The sequence below is a fragment of the Seriola lalandi genome, unplaced genomic scaffold (genome assembly GCF_002814215.2).
Source record: "Seriola lalandi dorsalis isolate HSWRI2012SDOR001 ecotype SW California unplaced genomic scaffold, Sedor1 jcf7180002052274, whole genome shotgun sequence".
Classification (NCBI taxonomy): Eukaryota; Metazoa; Chordata; class Actinopteri; order Carangiformes; family Carangidae; genus Seriola; species Seriola lalandi.
In genome coordinates, this window is record NW_019522827.1 from 4,140,173 (window position 1) to 4,162,536 (window position 22,364).

At 39.4% G+C, this 22,364-nt stretch overlaps 1 protein-coding gene across 11 annotated transcripts in view; it reads left to right on the forward strand.

The window, feature by feature from the left end:
• LOC111650336 (pleckstrin homology domain-containing family A member 7-like) overlaps window positions 1-22,364 on the forward strand; it is a 162,730-nt gene that overhangs the window by 83,725 nt on the left and 56,641 nt on the right. The window lies entirely within an intron of this gene.

The following is a 22,364-nucleotide window of genomic DNA, read 5'->3' on the forward strand; positions in this document are numbered from 1 at the left end:
ATCCATCCATCCAAAAAAAAAAAAAAACTCAGCTGTTGAAATAAAAACATTGATTTGTTGTCAGATCCTTTGGGCTACATTGACTTTCTCCTGCTGTTTTGAGATACAGTATATCAACACTAAAATTGGCTGAAGTTTTTTGTTTCTGTCTTAATATTTGGGGTGAATGTTATAATGTGAGCTATTTATTCACAGTCTGAGTCTGAAAAAAAATCCACAGCTCTTATAGTGAGGGCTGTTTTATGGTTTGTTATAGTCTCTGTTATACTGCAGTTGTCTGACCTTTTATTTAACTATGCCTTTGAAAGTATCTTACCTATACCTGAGAGTTATCACTGACATATTTTCTTATACATCTTTACTGAGTGGATGGAGAGCAGGTTCTGTGAAAGGCTGTCTGTTGATTAAGCGAAGATGTGGGCGTTTCATTTCACCATGGTTGCTTTTTGAACTTTACAACACAATATGGAAGTGAAAGTAGAAGGACAAACAGAGCTGTTGGAGCGATCTCACTGTCTGGTGGTGTTATAGCAGGAGTCAGTCAGGTCTGTCTCTCTCCATTAGAGTTGGAAAGTGCAGCTAAATGTACTTTTAGTTGCATCTGTTTTTCTTGTCTCCTTCCTTGCCCAGAGTTACAGGAGAAGATTAATACCACTCACACATTTTTCTGTTAAATATGAAAGCCAACAGCTAGTTAGCTCAGCTTAGCGTTAAGATTGGAGGCAGGGGGAGACAGCTAACCTTCCTCTGTCCTAAGGTAAAATACATGTGCTGGTTGCCTGGTAACCTCAAGGTAAGTCACTGCAACTTGTCGGAAAATAGTACAGCACATAACCCCCTGTAAAATCACAACTTGTTGCTTGAAGCTTTTTTTTTTTTGTCCAGATTAAACGAACTAGATGTAATGTGTTGATTTATAATCTTCAGAGGTGCTGGTTGTCTGATTTCTAACCTTCGGATCGAGACAGGCTAGCTGTTGGACCCTGTTCCAGGCTTTATGCTAAACTAAGCTCACCTGCTCCTGGCTGTACTTTCAATCTTTTCGAACTTTCATCTATCTCTCGACAAGAAAGTAAATAAGTGTATTTCTCAAAATGTGTAACTATGAGACTCTTCCTTTAATCCTAAACTGGAGGGAGTTTTAGTGTTAATGCTAGGTTCGATTCTCTGATATTCAATTATATTGAATATTGTGATGTTTCCCAATATACACAATGTTTTTCATAATATCAAAACAAAAGTTGTTGAAACATAAAATACAATGATATAATTACATTTTAACCCCCTCCCCCCAGCAATAAAATTGTATATAGCGATATTTGGGCTGGGCTGTATTGAGATAATGAATTTTGGATATCATCCAAGTCTAACTTAGTTTTGTAAAACCAATAAAAACAAATTTGAATAAATAAAAATACAAATATTTGAATAAAAAAAATCAGGATGGAGACTTAGGACACCAAGTCACCGCTTGGAAATGTTTTATTCCAAATTTCTTATTGTAAGTGCAGCTGAGACAAACACAAAGACGTTGGCTTGAGAAATTTTAAAGTTGCAATTTGACACATTTGTTTGTTTGTCAGTGAGAGGAATTATCATCTTTACTCAGCTATGACAGTGTAACCAATTAGGTTAACTGCTCTCAGCCTTCTGATGTTTACCGTCACTTGCCAGCTGATGATGCTTTGTCACTTTAAGAGACCTGGCAAGTGCAGGTCTCTCTGGGATAAACAAGTCAGAGTGTTCACTCACGCCTGTTTAGTCTACAGTTTGTATTGCACTCTAAGAGCTTTGTTTGGGCAAAGATTTCCTGCCAGGGACTAAACCCGACACCAGACTTTCTCCACGATAGCGAGACTGTCTGAAGTCTCAGTTACAAGAGATGGGACACTCTTTTCTCTCGCTGCCCCAGATTGTGATATAGGTCAATACGACAGGTGAATTAGCATGAACACATCCTGTAGCCTGAATATAGAATTAAACAAAAACAAACAAGATAAAAAGTCAAGCAAAGTGTAGCTTCACTTTTAAGAGCTTTTTAGGCACATTTGCACAGGGGGTCTGGTTTGTTTAGAGGCTGTGTGCATTCCTGGGCCCTGCGAGGAAAAATAATTCCACATCTTGCTTCGGGCACTTTTCTGTAAACCAGTTTGGGAAGAATATAACTGAAAATGCAGTTATATGTTTGTCAGTGTTCCCATGTTCTCGGATGTTTGTTTTACGGCTTTAGTCGACTGTCTGGAACCAGACTGCAGCTCTGATTATTCCAGTCCTCCTTCCATTTCTTTTCACTCTTCATACCCACCTGCATACACCCTTGAGGTGAAGCTGAATCTGAATGTCAGCTTGCAGCATACATTTGGTAAAAGCATAAAACTGGCACAAAAGAAAAAAAATCAATACTGAATTCATTCCTTTGCAGCAGTCATATGGTACAGTGGAGCATCAGTGCACTTGGGTCAAAGCCCAAGGTCACTGACACTGTTCATCACGACTGTCCTCCTGTAATAAACAAAGCCATAGGTCGTCTGTGTAGCAGCTTATTATGAAGCAGCTTATTACATTTTATTGTTAGATGACCTCTAACTGCTGTAGTAATTATGAAAAGAGCAAAGGAGGAAGTCAGTTGACGCAGTGTGTAGAGCGACAAAATCGGCCTGAGAAGGTGGCTGAGGTGGATAGGTCAACAAAACACAGGAGCGTAACCCAGGAGACCGCTGTTGGTTTCCCCATGAAACATTATTTCTTGTATCCATGACCGTTTCACAGCCTTTACCGTCTGTTTATATATATATATATAAAAACACATATATACTGTATATTACATTAAAACAGGTGACTGGTTTTAATGTTGTGACTGATCTGTGTATTTTTTGCCATGAAGCCGTGAAAAATTATTGAAACTACACATTAAGTTTTGAATCAAATTACTAATGGTTCAGAATGAACTCTTAAAATAATAAAAACAGTTACTTGTTTTAATGTTGTGGCTTATTGGTGTATAATAGCAACCATGACAACGAAGGTCCATTAAGCCAAACCACAAACCTTTCCTCAACCTAACCAAAATGTGACCAATCTTCAACCATAACTGTATTATTATTAGTGTAGGACTCGTTGGTTTATGAGACAAAAAAATACAGCAGCAATAAAGCCGTGTTCTGCCCGGTCTGTTGTCATAGTAAGATAACAGCTTTATTGAATTCTTGTAGCTCTTGTAAGTGACATTATACTCTGTTTTGATAAGAGGCAACATTGTACTGCCCTCTGTGGATCTGTCTATGGCTGTTAATGCCACCATATCATAACACACTGTTTCACAGCCAGTGTAAAACATGAACATGTAGTGACACAAAACAACCTGTAAACAGTAAGTAAAACAGACAAAGGATTGTGCATAAAACCGAAGCATGACGCAGGAGAAAAACACTAAACGTTATAATAATGTATTTCCATAGTGGTCCTGTTCCTCTCCAATCAACGGACTGCTGTTCCCCTGCTACATTACTGACTGAAAGGTGTGACATGCAGATTATAGCAGACAGAACATTACTCATTATACATATTTCACCCTTAAGCTCCAACACAAACCTTCTCCAGGCTGCGGTCTATTTTTACTGACCTGCAGAACTCTTTCATTAATGTAATTAGAATGGCTCGTGTAATTAATACACAGTGTTATGAATACAGAGCAGTTTGGTTGGATTAAAGATTCCTATATCACTCATGGTGATCACCTCACTTATAACTAAAAAATCAAAAACTGTGTGTGTGTGTGTGTGTGTGTGTGTGTGTGTGTGTGTGAGTGTGTGAGTGAGTGAAGTGATTGTTTTGTTTAACTGCTTAGTCATGCTGTGATCTTCTGTGTATGTAATTTTCAGGCAAAATAAATAATGGGATTTCCTGAATAAATAAAACTTAACATAATGGTCTTTACTTATTTTGGCTGATGAGACCTGTGTGAGTGTGAACACACCGTGGGACAACTCACAACCTAATGCTTTTTTTTGTGTGTATGGAGTTTGGCAGCTTCAGTTTCACAGATCTTAAAGCTGAAGAAAATTCTCATCAGCCAGAATAACTGAAAACATCATCACCTTTTGCAGGATCTTTATCACTGTACAAGTGTATCAAATGACAGAATAGCTTTTATTTCAAGAGGGCCAGAGGAGACTTTCATGTGACTCCCTGCTTCAACTTTCACTTCACCTCCGTCTGGATCTAGGACCCCGCAGCTCCAGTGAAGCTCCGACCTTCACCTGCAGCTCAGGGACCTGAGATCAGTGCTGTCAACCTCTAAAAGACCTAAAGGCCGAGTCCTTCACTCAGCCTCAGAGCTTCAGAGGACACGTTGTTACAGGGGGATATTTCTAAATTAAACTCCTCTAGCAGACTCCTCACAGAGCCTGTCATTCAGCTGAGTGAATACTCCGAGTGTTCTTCAGATTCAATAAATGAGTCTTGATCATTTATATTCATTAAGTCACGGCTTCATGATCAGCGCCACAGTTTGGCAAGAAGTCATGATTATTGTTGCTGATGATTTTAGGAATTAAAGGAGCTATTCGTAAGTTTAGCTATTGCTCTATAGCTAACATTAGCATTACCAGCTGTTTACTTACCAGTCTAGAAGAAACATTGTGAGTTCATAATCAAACTTCATTCCTTTACTCGCCAACAGCTGTCAGCAGAGGTGGAAAGCAACACCAGCTGTCTTCTTGTCTTGTCTTGTCTGTCTCTTGTCTCTATCACATCTTTTCTTCCACTGAAGTTAGCATGCTAACCAGCTAGCCCTAGCCTGTCTCATCATCATTCTTATAGCGACTCACTGTAGCCTCCAACCTGCCCTGAAGGCGTAGCACTGCTCAGAGGGCGTTTATAACCTTTTGTCTTGTAAACACAAAGATGGCTGAAGCTCTTGTCAATAGACAATCACCACCACCTGCTCCCACCAAGAAACCACGTTCAGCGGCAGAGAAAACTTATACACAGCCTCTTTTAACTGTTTTAAACTAAAACAAAGATAGACTAAATTTGTATTTTTTTTTTTTAAATATTACTGCTATGTCAACATTCTGTTTGTGGTAAAATGAAGTTGTGCCATCAAATAGACGAGGCATCACCTAATACATTTCTTATGACCTTTCTCTTCTCTTACATTCTTCATTCACAACCTTTTGCTGGCATTTTGTCATTCTTTTTAAGAATCCGCTCTGACTGTTGCCTGTTTGTTTACTTGTAGGAACTGTAGAGAATCCTGTTGGTGCTTTTATTGCCTTGAATGAAACATATGATCCCATATTCAGAAAGTGTTTGAATGAAGGAATGCAATTTGGCTGCACTTGACACACGTCACTGCTGCACAAGTTTTTATGCCTCCGCGCCGGCGACAGCCAGGACTGGAGGCATCATGTTTTGGTGTTGTCCATCTGTCTCGTGAACGCGATATCTCAGTAACACCTTGATGAACTTCTTCAAAGACACAAATCTCTGATTAGATGTTGGTGGTCAAAGGTCAAGCTCTGTGTGACCTCACAAAAAACAGTTTTGGCCTCTTGAATGTGATATCTCACGACCACCTTGAGGTCATTTCTTTAGATTTGACACAAACATTCCCTTGGACTCAAAGATGTAGCTGATTAGATTTTGGTGGTCAAAGGTTAAATGTCACTGTGACCTCACAAAACATGTTTTTGGCCAATACTTAGGAATTCATACACTAATTATGACACAATTTAACACAAATGTCAAAGAGTTAAAATGAAGTGATGAAATTTTATATCCAGAAGGTCAAGTTCAACTTCAATGTGACACATAATGTTCTGCAAAAACACACCAGGCTGTTATTCAGTGCTGTAACTCAGGAAGAGGAGACTGTGAACATATTTCCTGCGACTGGTTGGCAGAGGTGCTAATTTTATATATTTATTTTAAACAAAACACAAAAACTATACAATAAAGCCTATGGCCAAACAACAGCATGGAAGAATAAAACTGGAAATATATTCTTTGTGTTATGAGACTTAATTATTTCAGAGATTTAAATCTCTCACAGAGAACCTCTCACTGTGGTGAAAAGCATATAAAACTTTCAACATCCACTTTCCCCCTTAGAACTCAGTAAAAGAAAGGTTTTCAGCACTTGGGGAACAATTATGAAAGAAAGATGATCATAGTTATTGTGTGTCCCATTGTAAAAGCTATTTCAAAGTGTTATTGCAGGTGCACTGGACAGTAACATCAGCTTATCATGTTTTAATTCTTCTTGAGCAAATTTGAGCCAAATTCAGTCGCTAGTTCAGTGAAGAACAATTAATAGAGCTTTTGTAGCTGCTAATCTAATGAAGACACACATTAAAATATAATGAAGTTTGACTGCAGAGGCTCCATTTCTAGAAACCTATTTTCCCTTCTCATTTTTTCCCCTTTTGGTCACCATCTCATTGTTTTTCCATTTCCTGTTCTCTCTATTTCCATCAGTCCCACCCAATCACTTCTTCTGCCATTTTGCTTTTCCTGCCTTCCCTGCTTCTCTCAGTACTCTGCCTGCTTCATTCTTCTTCTTTTTCTTCTATCTTATCTTCAGTCTCACCTTATTTACACCCCTTTATCCCTCGTCTTTCTTCACACTTGCATCTTGCCGTCGTTCTGTTGTGTATAATTTTGAATGTATCAAGTTAAATCAATTTAAATTGACTCATTAATGCAGCCTAACTCAATGTTCTTTTCATTTTGACGTGCGTGGTACATGAGAGACAATAAATGTGACCTTGTCACTCCAGGATGGATCCGACTAGTGTCAGAAAAACATTGAAAATCACACGTAAATGCAGTTTAAAAAAAAAAAAAAAAAAAAGCAGTAATAGAAATGTGTATTATTGATGCTCAGATGAAACCATGTCTTATTTGGTGGCAGACTTCAGTGTACCTCGCTTCCAGGCAAGTGTGAGTTGTTTCCTTTTCTTTTATTCTTAGCATTCAAAGTCTCTTTTCACATGTGGGCATTTCTGCCAGCCTCCCTTTTCTGGCGTTGTGTCTTTTTCATGTATCCACAGTGTTTGGTCACTGAGCTTCAACACCTCTCCCAGTCTGATATTGGTCTCTCTCTTCACTCTCCTTTCTGCATCTCATGTTTTTCTTTTACCTAATGCCCTTTCTCTCTGCATCACTCCCCCAGACTCTCCTATTTTTTTTTTAATCTGTCCCTCATCCCTCTTTCCCTCTCTTCCCTCCATCTCTCTGTTGTAGATGAGGTGGGTGCAGGTTACATTTCCCCTCGCTATGTTCTGATGGATCTGTCTTATTAGCAGCTGCGTAGGCGTGAAGCAGGCCTGTCCAAACCACTATGATAATGTGTCGGCTATACACACACACACACTTCACTCGTGTGTGTGTGTATATTTGGCTATTATACTTGCATTATAGTCTGTCTCAGTGTAATATTGATGTATTACACTCAAGGATGTTCTTTGCTGTAACACCTGCCAACGTAATAACAGCGCACAAACGTAAAACAAAATCTGAGGCTTTTAATGTAATAATCGCACAAAAGTGATACATTTCCCACAAACCTAATAGCGGTTGCCTACTACAAACGTTATACGTAATTCTACATTTGCAAGGATTTTTTACATTTGTGGGACGGTGAAAATCTTCAGCTTTCAAAATTGTAACAACATCCCACAAATGTTCCACTTTCTCTGTCATTCTTTCTCTCTCTCTCTCTCTCTCTGCAACACGCACGCTGCTTTATCATTCTTTGTCAGTTCACAGAATTGTTTTGAGGCACATAAATATCTTGTTTAAATAGATGTTTTTTTCGCCTCTTGTAATGTAGATTTCTCTGCAGCAGCGTCATCTGTGTTTCAGTAGCCTACCTGTCCAGCACCACGGACAGCGCACGGACAGGTCGATGGCCGAGACCCTGACAGGCTGAAAAGTCTCTTGTCACACTCTTAAGAACATTCAGGTCAAGCTCGGGTAGGATGGGTACGGGTCTTAAAAACCCCTGACATCACTACTTTTGACATAGCCTTTTCTTGTATAGGTTCTTAACTGTTTAGACCCCATCACATCACCTGCTACTATGTTTGTGGGAAATGTGTTATGTTTGTGGGATTATTACATTAAAAGCTGCACATTTGCATTACATTTGTGGTTTATTACGTTTGTGGGCTGTTGTTGTTAAGTTGGCAGATGTTACACTGTCACTCAAAATACCAGCTTCATAAAGGAAGTCGTCGAGGGTGATGCATTATGGGTTCATTAGACCAATTAAATTCATACGTGAATATTCAATACAGAATCTACCAGAAACAAGCAATTCATAAATCTAAATCACAGTGTGTCAGACTGATGGGCTGGAAATTCAGCACCGGCTCTATATTTAATTGAACTCTGTTATTTTGTGTTCATAGGTTCAAAAATGTGTAATGAAGATGTACAAACTGTCCTGGGCTACATTTATAGAAAACAGTGCTTTAACTGAACCTTTTCAGCTAACCTGGGTCATTGATCATAGTATACATGTGACACTTGGACTGAAAAAATAGTGTACGCTTGTTTTTAAGAAGCTTAATTTTATATACAATATCTGTGACATACATTGTAAGCTTCAAAAGACCTTAGATCGTACTTTGCAAAGTGGTGAGGACTTGGAAACGTAAATTTATGGCATAGTTACAGTATGCTCAAATTGGTGTATGAATCAAAGTAAATATTTCTCTGGTACGGTGGCCCTGAGAGCTCAACACATTGCAAACGCAAGAAAACACATGCAAATAGACAAAAAAAAAAAGAGCTTATTCAAAAACGTGCTGCAATTACTCACAAAACCAGCAAGTCCCAGCCTGGTTCATCACGTTTTAGTGTCCCCCGGAAACACTTGCACTGTAGTCTGTGCTGCTTGATGTATGTTTCTGTATTGGCTTGTGTTGTGTGTATTTGCAGCACATGTGCTGTCAAATTAATGATGTTTTCTGAATTTGCTTGTTTTCTTAAGTTGCAGTTACTTTTGAGATGACAGTGACAAATATGATGATTCTGAATATACAGTATAGAAACGGCAATATATAAGAATATAGGAAGCCTGGAGCCAGAGGGCTAATAGCTTAGCATTAAGACTTGTATCAGGGAAAAGCAGCTGCCAGAGTTCAAAAAGATGCCCAACAAAACCTCTAAACTCACCCATTAACTAGTGTTTCATTTTTTAGTCTGCACACAAACAAAAATATAAGCAGTTTGTGGTTTCACTGGAAGTAATGTGTCAGAAAATATCGAGCCAAGCTAGCTGTTTCCCCCTGTTTTCAGTCTAAGCTAACTGCATCTTGCCTCTAGCTCTATAGCTAACACACATAAAACATAAGACTGGTATCGATCTTTCCATCTCTTTGAAAGAAAGCGATTTAACATATTTCCCAAAATGTCAAAGTTTCTTTTAAATTGAAATTTGTTTTAAGTCGTATTTTGTAAATAAGACTGCCAGTCTTGATTGCCTCCTCACATAGAGGAAATATTGAAACTGCTCTTAACAGACATTTCTGTTGTATTTGAGTCTATAGAGCTGAAATTTGAATCCAGTCTTTTAATCACATTACACCATTGCCAGTAATATTTAAATTTGATGATCTTGTGTGTGTTATTGCTATTGGGTTTTAGTTTAATACTTCTAAATTCCCTTCAAATAATTTGTGCTTGTGTCATTCATCTATAATAATGGATGATAATGTTTATATAATGATTTCCATGTTTGGTTGTAAATACTCATAAAATGCTTCTTAATCAACTACAATGCACATTTCAAAACAAAGACTTTGTACTTACTGTTAATGTATGTGGGAGTCTGGGATTATTTATATCCACCTTCTCTTAGCTGTGAACCCTAATTATCGAATTACCATCGCACCACTGCAAACAATGCAATAGAAACCATTTCAGCTGTTGCCCCAGATGCATTGAAAACATCTGCTGTGCTGTTTATTTAAAGCTTCAAAGAGGCCTTGAAGCACGTGAGGTTTCACTGAGGCCAGAGCTCTTTTTCAAACTTTTATATTCATTCAAGGATGGAGCTTTTTACTCAACCAAGCTGGTCTTTTTCAGCATCACCCTGCTTCACCTTCATGTACTTACACACACATTCATTCCTTATTTCTGTCGGCCACCGAGCCTCTCAGCTGGAGCTGAGCTAACCTTTGAGATTACTGCTGCCCTGTCGACGCCACATGCTGGCACATAAGTTGTGGAGTTCACTGGAGCTGATATTCTGGTATATATATGTCATCGCCACCATCCTCAGCATCGGCTCCAGCTCCATCAGCCAGACCCCCACTCCTTTTTTTTATTTTTCATTATTTGATGTCAATGTCAACTTTGATGGAGGCATAAGCTCACAGTCCATCAAAGCAAAGATGAAACTCCATCTGAGAGCGTTAGTAGCAGCAGGGTGCGGCGTGTATGTGTGTGTATGGGGGCTGGCGTTGGAAGGCCTGCTCACGAGGGGTTATCACGGATTAAAGGGGCTAAAGTGTCAGGACTTTACAGCTCCTAGGAGTGCGTTATCAACTCTTATTTTGGCAGCAGGAGAGATGGAATAACTTCCTTGGCTGCTGCTGTCTCGGTCTCAGTATCTGTCTGCATCTCAAGTGTGTCTAAGTCTATTCGCACCACGTCTGTCTTTCCTCTCGTCAGCGGCTTTAGGGTCGTGGAAAACCTGGAAATTAGCATCATTGAAACAATCGGAACGTTTCGTTTTCCTGGATAGCCCGAGGAAATGTCAATTTTAGGTTTCTTACTGTGTTCCCATATATACTGTGTTATTCCAGGCTTTATTGATAATTCTAATAAAGAAATTTCTTCAGACTTTTTAATTTCCTGCACAACGCTGTGGGAGGGCATGATTTAAATCTCTCATCTCCTGTTTGTCATGCACTATAGTCTAGATTTAAAGAGAACAAAAAAACCTTTTTCCCTTAATATTCATATTGTTTAATCTTTCATGGTGGTTTTAGCTTTTTAAAAAATGTTACTGCCTCAGCTGCTGAACTGATTTTCCTTGCAAGCATCTCAGGAAGTTTTTGTCAACTTGTCATGTTTAAATAGTAGCTGAGTTTCACTGACACAGGGCCAGCCTGTCTGGTGTAGCTCTTCACTATATAAATGGAGATGAACTGAATTCCTGGCTGGCGATTGGCACGTCTCTTCCCTTTGTCACATTTGTGTCTTTCAAGTTCTTCCTCCATGTTACTCCACTCTGTCCCTCTTTGTGTTCTTGTCTGTTCTCCCTCTAGCTCTCCAGATATTTTACTGTCTCTGACCCTTCCCCTGCTCATTGGTATGGGATCTGGTGATTTTTAAGGAAGCTACGCCAGCAATGTGATGAGTGCTTCGCCAGGGGCGCAGCATGGCAACGCTTTGGTTGACTGTTGCCATAGCAGCAGTGTGGAATTGAAACCGAGGGATACAGTTGTAGATGGAATGTGTGGTTGGGTTAAAGAGTGCCTCTCTCACTCACTCTGAGTATTTAAATCAACTATTAACTATTTTGGTAGTGCACAGATGTGTTTAGCCTAGCTTAGCATGAATATTACTCTAGCTATACTCTGCATAGGTTTCCAGCATTATGGGATGGTAACAATGGTATCAGTGTGACAGACTGTAGAAAACGAGCCCTGTGCAGAAGCTTGTTGGGGTGAATGGATGGGTCAACAAAACAACAAGCAATTCACTCAGCAGACGATTCGACTCCTGTGCAAAACCAGCAGTTTATGTTGTTTCTATTATCCATGACCGTCCCACAACTGCAACCTCATTGTTATTATTGTAACCATGACAATGAAGATGGTCTAATCTTAAGGAAGTACTTATCTTAACTCAAAACACAATCTTTTCCAAAACCTAAACAAGTAGTTTTTGTGGCTAAAGCTGTCCAAACCCTCAGTGTTCCATAAGGTTAGCTGCATGTTTAACCAGGGTCCGGCACACCTGCTGCCGCAGCGGCACTATTTTAGGAAACACTCCTATGGGTTGTATTAGAGGGTTGGAGCAAACGACCTATATGTTGTTGAGGTTGGAGGAGTTTTACATTTCTGTTTAAGTACAAACAAGACACAAGATCTTAGTTAGTGAGCTCTAAAGGTACTTGTCGGCATATTTTTCGTCAGAGCCAGGTTAGCTGCTTAGACTAAACTCATTGCTCCACAAGATTGATATTGATCTTTTCATATTACTCTTGGGTGAAGAAAAAAAGCGGAACTTTTTCTTTCTTTCTTTTTGTCTTTTTTTCTGAAACACATTAACTCATAGGTCTGCAACCGTCAGAGACAAAGAAGTTTTAAAAGTATTTTTAAAAAACTGACTGAAAAACTGACAGTCAAAACGAACCACAAGTAAGTCACCAATGAAAGACTTTCCTGCAGCGGAGTGGGCATGCAGCATAAGACAATTTTGCCCCATCAACATCATGGAGTAAGATCACACTGAAGGATTTGTTAAGACACAAGTGTCAGGGAAAAACACTTTGTGGGAAATGGAGATGCAGTAGGTGGATTTTTTTTTTGGAGAATTGTTATTCCAAGTAATATTCTTCTGAAATGGGGACCCTGGATCTCCATACCAACATATTTAAAAGGAACTTTTTAAGTTCTTACTGTTCGTCCTGACATAAAATTGGGGGGACTTGGGGTTAACAGTGTGTCAGTGCTGAAATAATGATCTCCACACTGCTTGGATTTGGGGTACCTGTGTTTTTCTTCCAGAAAATCTATTGTACCTCTGAATGTTTTGGTCTGCAGCATTCGTCAATTCATACAGTGAGAGTCTAACTGTATTTAAATGTCAGCTGTACCTGTGTGGGCTGCCAGCTACATATATCTTTTTTTCTCCATATTTTTCCACATTATTTTTTCAATATAACACTGTTGCTGTTATATGTGTGTGTTTTACATGTGGCTGTGGTTGTGGGAGTTTGCAAAGTTTTTTAGTGTCTTGAGTGACTTTAACTGTTTTCTTGAGAGTTATCATTAAAATACAGGAAAAGCCTTGTTGTAAAATGTCAGAATCCTTTCGACAATTATTTTTTCCTGCATGACTAAATCTTCCTCTTGGCCTTCTTTGTTGTGTGCATGGCCGCTTTCTCCTCCCACAGACAAGCAAACTGCTTTCCTACTGAGGAGACAATACATGACCTCCCATCCATACTGTACTGTCACTCTTGACTCATGGCCAATATCACTGAGTGAGATTAATATGCAATATTTTTTGGATCTGGGTTGCTGCCCTGTCGTGTTCTCACTGGGGCTGTTGTAAGTGTTGGTCGTCCTTATTTTCAGTAATGTATGCACATGAGAGTCGGAGAAGCACTACGCACATTTCCAGCAAGACCAGAAGGAAAATGACTTAAAGATTTTTTGCAGAAGCTGAACATGGTGTTTTGCACTGTTTGTCTTGAGCTGTCATTAGTGATATCTGGTCCCATATTTCCATGTATTTTTTTTAATGATGGGCTGTGAGTATTAGGCTTGCACAGTTTATTTTCAAGCTTCTAACTTTTGAAGTCACTTCAAAGGATTGTCTTTGGGTTGGGGTGAAATAACAGCCCAGTGCATTTTGGGTAGATAAGTTGATTTCTCTGAAGTGATTGCCCCATTAGGTTCCATCCCTGCATCACTTCCTTTCATTTGTCAAAATTCGTCCTTCAGTGAAGTGTTATTAAGAGGGTTCTCCAGTGATTTAGTATTGCACTTCAATGAAGCTGGGTGACTCTTAAGAGACAGATATTAAAAAAGAAAAACTGAAGCAGCAGAGAATGAGATATCTTGATTTTTATGCCTCTGGTCCAGCAACAACCAGCGGCATTATGTTCTCAAGTTGTCCATCCATATGCCAGTCCATACTAACATACGTCCGGCCCATTCTCATGAACGCGATTTCTCAACGCCTGGAGGGACTTTCTTCAAATTTGGTGCAAACATTCACTTGGATTCAAGGATGAACTGATTAGAATTTGATGGTCAAAGGTCAAGGTCATTGTAACCTCTCAAAAGGCATTTTAGCCATACCTCAAGAATTCATACACAATCTAACACTAATTTCTAATAGTATAAAATTATGACATTCTATATCCAAAAGGTCAAAGGTAAACTTCACAGTGACGACATAATATTTTCCAAACCACTTCTGGCTATTATTCAAGAGAGAGATTGTGACCATATTTCCTAAGACTTCACTGCTTGGTGGAGGCATACAACTGCAAGGTGCTAATTCTAATCTCTAGTATTGGTGAAACCTGATGTAACACATCTCTAGATGGCTTTGGTTTCAAGTGGTTTCCAGAGCCACAGAAGATGCTGATTAGTTAAGTACTCGATTAGTTGCGATGAGTGAACTGAAGTTCAAAAGGTGTGAGCCGCTGACTGTGGCTTTGATGGTGTAACAGGAATATACAGCAGCACCTTCGAAAGACAGAAATGGTGTCATTTGTCTGTTTGCTATTACCTCTCAGCTCTCTGGTCTCCTGCATCCATCAGTCATCAACCAGAAGTTGGGGGGGACGCTGCCTCGATAGGCAATGAAACCTGCATCACTGCCTGCATTGTCTTATGTTGTTGTGTGCAATGGAGGCATCCAAGCTCAAAGATTGTATGTTTCACTTTGTAATTACTGATCTTCATGATTATTTCAGTTTATTACACGGCTTTGTTGATGCCTACATTCTGATTGGGTGGCGGTGGATTCTGTTTTGTTTTACTCAGCGACTCACGACTGCTGTCTTATCTGAATCTTGTTGTTGATTTCTAATCAGAATAAACCGCCCACACACTGAACATGTGACTGTGTGTCACATGGAGACATTGATAGAAAGGCTGTAAATCAATTTAACTTGGGCTTAACTCGTGTGTTTGTGCCCTGAGGTCAGAATTGCTGGATTGTAACTGGATATTTTATAGTTGGAACAATAAGACCAGCTGGGAAAATCATGGCAAGGAAATAAAGCATATCAAGCTTTTGCCCCCAACTGCATCTACTACAATGTTCACGCCCTTGAGCAGAGTACTTAAATCAAAGCTGCTCCACTGGAACTGCTTTGTAAACTCCCCAAATGTGATTTTAAAACTTACTGCATGTTGACTTACTGAATGATGTCTCACAGTGCAATCAACCAAACTAGAAATTTCATGTCTTTTCTATTTAAGCAATCAGAAACTCATTGTTGATTCTCCTTGTTGGTTGCACCACAAGGACAATACATCTTGAATTATTGCGGATTGAAGACATTAAACTGATATTGTTTTGTCTAGGGTGGACTACAAATCTTAACTTTTATAGCAGTGAATTTAGGATATGATGGTTAATCAATTTTTTAATCAAACTTCTTCAGACACAGCACACAAACAAACAAAAAGAATAAATAACATTTAAAGTAGACTGACAGAATAAAAAAAAAAACCAAAACATAAATCATTAGTGAGGACAAGACACTGCAAATAACCAAGACTTCCTTGAGAGGCTGATTGGTTGAACTCCTATATAACTCCTTGACATTGACAGTGTGCTGTTCAAAGAAAGCTGCCAAAGCTTTAAGAAACTGATGTCTGGTGCATTTTAAAGTGTCACACGAACACACCACAAATCAGCAAAATCAACAAAGTCTGTATAAAATGTCGGAATTTTAATGTGTACTTTCCAAGCAGCAAAAATGAAGCCAACAGTGAGTCAATCCCCATAGAGTCCCATGTTAAATGCCAAACTTTACAGCAGAAATGTTTACTGCCTGGTACAAAAAATAGTTTTCGTCTCTATAGGAAATTTCCTCCTTCATGACAACCGTACAGGGGGTGAATTATTATATAACTCTCCTGTTCAAATTTTTATTAAGGCTTAAAGTTATGCATAATTGAGGGGGTGGCCACTTTGAGTGACAGGTGGGTGAGTCTCGGCTCCACACACGCCCCACCTCTTTGCCCATTTTTGGATTCGCTGGGAGTTCGGCGGAGTCAGACGCTGCCAAAGTGGCGATGGCAGAGCAGCTCACTCTGAACTTCAAAACTGCTCTTCAAAAACCTGTGGGTGACATCACAGTGGCTCCGCCCATCTCTATTTACAGTCTATGGTAATGTCATGCTCTGATTGTTTACACAGTGGAAAAAATATAAAATCAGTAGTGAGAGTACCACTTTTCGATCTGCTACTTTTCTGTTTTTTTTTTGGAGTGTGTCACTCTCCTTTCGTGCTGTCGCTCTTGAATTACTCAATCCCTTCATCTTTTCCCTTTTTTTTCCTTCTTTTTACTTCTTCTCTTGTCCTCAGTTGAATTTGTTTCACTTCGATCAGATTCAGAGAGGCTTGTTGGCTCAGTGAAAGTTGCCTAAATTGGTTTTGAAACCAGCAATGAAGCCCATGAAACATAATATAAAAAAAAGAATTGTAAGTAGTTGAAAAATCTGTAATGAAAGCTGGGTTTAAATAAAGGGATATAGTCCTGATTTACTCTTCACTGTGGCAGGTTATAGTACGATGGGTTGTCACTTATTTTGCTTTCGCTCTTGAGTCCCCTCTTTGAGCTCCTTCTAGCTTTCTCTATTTATCTGCAAGTGTTTCCCTCTGTGTTTCTTTCTCTCCTCTTCCTCCCTGTTTGCTGCAAAGAGGTAAACAGTTTACCACCAACAACCTCGTCCTCTAATGGCATTTGAAGTAAATGAATGGGTTGTGTTGTTTTGAACCTCCAGGAACTTTGTCACTTATGAATTAATTCATGAAAAGAGGAGGCCTGCAGTCCTCCTGAGTGAGCGCTAGCTAACACTCAAAGGCTAAATTGTCTCCCTTAAGACTGAACTTCAGGATCTGCTTTTTTCTTCAGTGAAGGAAGTTGAACTCACGTAGGAAACTCCCAGTAGAATCTGTCCTTTATGGCAGACAGAGAAAGTGAGCCTTGTATACTAGAAAGCAAAAGTCTAATTTCTCTGGTTTTCTAATATTTCTGTGCAGAAATCTTTTACGTCATCTCGCTTTCCATCTCGGTCTCTTTGTCCAGAAACGCTCTTGTCGTTCTCTTGCTATGCTCTGCAAATGGAAGCACATCAAAAGCTGAATAATATGACAAAATGTCCCCAAAGCCTTAAACAACAAGAAAAACTTATTATCGGCCAGCAGTGCCTGTCTATGTTTTGCTGTTTGGAGAGCGTAAAGTTTGCCCAACATTAGCTCTTAATCACAGAACAATGACTTTCCCTGATACCAGTCATTTAAAAAAAAAAAATCACTTCTATTTAAATCTTTCCAGTGAATACATTATTTTGACTCAGACTTTGATGAAAATGCATCTAATTTACATTTAATAGTTCCTGACCTTTCACAAGTTTGCATGAAATTCTCTTGACAGCAGAATGAAAACAGAGCTAATGTCTCTCTCTCTCTCTCTCTCTCTCTCTCTCTCTCTCTCTCTCTCTCTCTCTCTCTCTCTCTCTCCTTCTCTCTCTCTCAACCCACCCACACCACATTTGAGAGATTTACATTATGCAGCTGTAGATAGACGTTGGTAGTGGGCTGAAACTGGTGGATGTGTCGGTGTGTTACAGTGCAGCCTGTAAATATGGAGGGCGGAGATGAGAGTGCATTCAGTCTGTTGATTTGTGTAAGAGAGAGAGAGAGAGAAATACAGGGAGGACGGCTGCATCGTACAACAGAATCTTCTTTACAAGACAGACCAATATTTCAAATAATTACAAAAATATCTTTAAATCAGACTAATTAGAGCATTTCTAAAAGAGCAGTTATCAGTAATAGAGAAGCCTCAGAGACAGTCAGATGAAATAAAGCAGCTTCAAGTAAGAGTGATTTATTTGAAAAAGATAGAGGAGTCTGTGTTTGAGAGAAATAGAGCTCTAGGTAATTAGGTTTGATTCTTGCATGGAGGAATGCATTACATTGCCACCGTTTTCCCCTCTGAAACTAATCAGACAAATTTATACATATACTCCGCCTGGTGTCAGCCCGCTGACAATAAAAGATCCAGCTCATCTGTCTCAGCCGCCTCACCACAGTGCGACAGCAGCAATGACGCGGCTGTCATCGTGCACAGAGACACTGAGCGCTGCCAGCGAGCAGGCAGTCACGTTTTTGGTGGGATTTGTTGTGTGTGTGTGTGTGTGTGTGTGTGTGTGTGTGTGTGTGTGTGTGTGTGTAGTCTATTCAACCTGCACCGCTCTATAGATGTAAATGTTAAATGTATAATGTTCAGATGTCATTCACAGTCGAGGGTAGATAAGTAGTAATGAAAAGGTAAAATAAAAGTAGAAAAGTAAAATAACCAAACTTTGTGATATTCATCTGTCTCTGTTTCTATAACATGAAAGCAATAGAAGATGAAATGATTGGTTTGTCATTTTTTTTTATACCACCATAAGTCAAATACTCATTCAGTCACGATTTTCTCTCATGATATTGATTGTGTATTAGAAGTGAACGTGCTCTTACACTGAAGAAGCCCACTGTTCTCCTCATCCTGTTAATGCTTAAAGACGTCGAGAGCTGCGCGTGGTATGAGTCTTTATGTGACTTTAGGTTTCTTTTTGTGTCTTAGGACATATACGCAAGCAGCAGACATGTATATGTATCTCGTGGATGTGTACTATTGGTTGTAATCATAAGCTGATATTTAATCAACTGATCTCTGTTTGTTTCTTTGTCCCTTGTTCTTCGTTCTAAAAAAAGATTAGCCCTCTATTGTTGGGACAAGGAACCCTTAAACTTGCCAACTTTGTGTGAGCTGTGTCCCCTTATTGATCAATATTAATCTTATTATCAATCCTTGGGTTGATCAGTGTCTGTGCTTCAGTGGAAAATCCACCACAGTAACATTTTGCACTAGTACTTTACTAGTTGAAACATGCTCCTTCCAGTGGTATAACTATATTCAGGCTAGACTTTGTCATACATGGGCAATATGCACTTTAGATACAGTTGTGAAATCATAGTTTTCATTTTGAATTCCTCATAAATGACACATTTTGATTTCCTCCAGACATGCACCTAGTTGCTAAGAAAGTACTGTAACATGAGTATTACACATATAAACCAAGCGGATATGTTTCAGCGTGAGGATCTAGTGGGCTCCGACGGACGAAAAGATTTTTTTGAATACAATTTTCATTAAGTCATACATTCGCAGTTATGCAGCTGCAGGCGAACCATTTTAGTAGTTAAAGACATATAATATTGTGAAACAAACCCTGAGAATTTCAAACACGCAGCATGAATAGTTCAAAAGTAATGACTTGTGGTGCGTTGCAGTTTTTTTAGCAACACATTTATTAGGGCCACAACCTCTTTTTTTTAAAGGCTCTATATCTCAGAAACTGAAGGAGATCGAAGCCAAAAATTCTGCACACTATGTGTTGGGTACAATGACATTATTAACATAAAGCATGAAGCAAATCCCAGATGGTCAGTCAGGAGGCCTCTGTTGATGCGACATGCAGGTCCTTCTGAGGGTGAAGCTGCACTGCTCCATCAATAGCCCAAAACATTATGAGCTCACAGCTGTCTGTTTGAGTTCGCTGTTAAACTCTATCCATGCCGTTTATGAAGAATCTACAAATAACAACAGAAATAACTCATTAATTCTACGATGATGGTGAAAACCGAAACATTTTTATCAGTAAGTCCAACAGAACTTAAGCCTGTCTGAACAATTTTTGGTCACATCTGACAGACACATGATCAGCATTGTACATGTAGAAGAGTCAGTTCTCACTGTGGCTGCGTACACTTCAAGATCCATACGGTCAATTCAGTTGATATTGCTGATGTGTCTTTGTCCTGTGAAAACTCTCATTTAATGGAGATTTCCAAATTGTTCGCAGGCGAAACAAATGAACATTTAATCCAATTGTCGTGAACTTATTGACAGATGATGAAATTTTCCAGCTTTCTGGGCCTCAGTGGATCTGAATGATAATCCAGCTTCTAACAAGAACTCAGTGTGGTTGATTGTCAGTAACGTACAGTTAAATCTGTCTAAACAAGAAGAATTAGACAGAGGTATTATTGTGTAGTTGTTGAAGCTGCCAAGCTGTTTGCTAATGAATTTAAAGGCTTTCATTCTGTACCTGTATCCTTGGAAACCTGACCAACATAACCATCCGTAAACATACCATAAAATAAATAAGACCATATTCTCCAGTGAGAGTTGGTTTTTCTCTTTTTGAAACAAAAGCTCAGTAAGCAATAGAAAAGACAGCAGACAAGAGGATCTGTTCATTTTTTATTGTAGCCTGTTAGCAAGTCTGTTTGAGGTGACGTTTGTTGGGTGTTGCTCTGAGCTGTGCACATAAATCACTGGATGTATGTGTGGGAAGCACCTGTTGAAAACCAGTCTAAGATTAGCAGCGTGTCTCAGACTGAAAAGCAAACGCCTGAACAGAAAGACTGAACCTTGAACCTGAACTCAGACCCACGTGTATCAGTGCATTTTACGATTTTAATGCCAGGTTCTTCTTTTTCTTTATAGTCGAGCACAATTCATGAAACCGCTGTACAGGATGTTTTCAGAAAGGTCTGGGTGTCACGCTTGTTACTGATCCCTCAATAGTTTGTTTTGTGGAGCGACTCGTTCATTCACAGTCCTTTGATCACAGCTGACGCAGCTCTGGAGCTGTTTGTACAACCTGTTCTGGCCTCACACCGCTCGCATTGCTCCCTCACTTACTGTGCACTGTCCGCATGAATGAAATGCTGCATATTCCGGCTCAAATGCAACAACATATGCAGTCCAGCTGTGTAGTCTGACGTGCTTTTATTTGTGTTAATAATGGTCGCATGGTCCTCTACGGGCTGAAAAAGTTACGTAGTCATTGAAATTGCTTATGAATCTGTGTGAATAACAGACACAGTCACGCATCAGGCCATCATAGCGGCAACACAGAATCACTTCCTCTTAGTGATACAAAATAAAAGCGTGAGAAAATTTGTTTTTTTTTTTTTTTTTGCAGCAATGTTTTATTTGAAGTTATTGTGAGCTTTTATTCTGAAACGTGTTCTGACAGGAAAGTCCAAAGGTTCTGTTGCCTGATTGACAGACCTTTAAAATAGCAGACATACAGTACGATGTGTGATGTAATGTACAATATGTGACTGTGGGCAACAGCGCTACATGTGAACAGTAACAGAAAATTCCAGTTGCATTTTTAATCAATCAATTTCTTAAGTGAGATGAGATAGGACACTGGGGAAATGTGCAGTGTCACAGCAGCAAAGTGGACAGTACAAGAAAGAAGAACTGCAAAATGACAGTAACAAATACTTAAAAAGATAAATAATAGATAATAATGATATTATATGTACAATTCCTAACCCTTTACAAAACCAGCATATGAGGTATATTGCACATGTGTGTTGCTTATTGCACATTCATTTGATTATGATCTGGCCTGACATCTAATGGATTAGAAAAAAAACTGTCCCGGGGCCAAACTTACTTGCTGACCCCTGATGCAGACGACCTGATCTCATCTGTTGAATTCATAATAATCAGTTCATAATCTGCCCACTGCTGTCATTGTTTCAGCAGCTGATTGTAAATCTATGGAGGGAATAGATGTTGAAGTTGTCGCTGCTGCAGGCCAATGACGCTGTTCACATACATTTACTTATTTAATGATGTAATTGGGGGCAATTAGGGCAAAACTCTTTGTTGACTCAGCATTCCTCTGTGATGTCCCTGGTTTGAGTCTGTACTCTGGCAACAGTCACCTCTCCCACCTCTCCTCATATCCTCTCTTGTTCCTCTCTTGTTCCTCTCTGTCTGAGGCATAAAAGGCTTAATGCCATGAAAACACTTCCTATTTCCATCATGAAACATAATACAGATTCGATTCAACACACCAGTCATTTTGGAAGCATCAGAATAATTTAAAGAAAACTTCAGTGTAGAGCCTGGTGCTAATTTATCTTTTTGAAGTACACAGTTACATAATGCAGTCTCCTGCTGTGTGCGCTTTTATTTTTCTGCTGTGAATCTGGTTCGTGAGTAAATTTATCAGCCTCCTGTTGTGCAACGGTCATGTAAGGTAATAGGTCTGCACCAACCTGAGGGTGGAAAGGCAAAATAGATGTTGTGCACACATACACACACACGCACACGCACACACACACACACACACACACACACACACACACACACGTAAACACTCACAGGAGAGACTTTATTCATTGCCCTCCAAGGTGTGTGCTGTGGGGAGAGGGAGAAAATTTAGGCCATCCTGGCTTCAGTTCATTCAGCTGCCTCACTGTCAGATGTTGGCTGTCTGGTTTAGACACACACACACAGACACAGACACACACACACACACACACACACACACACACACACA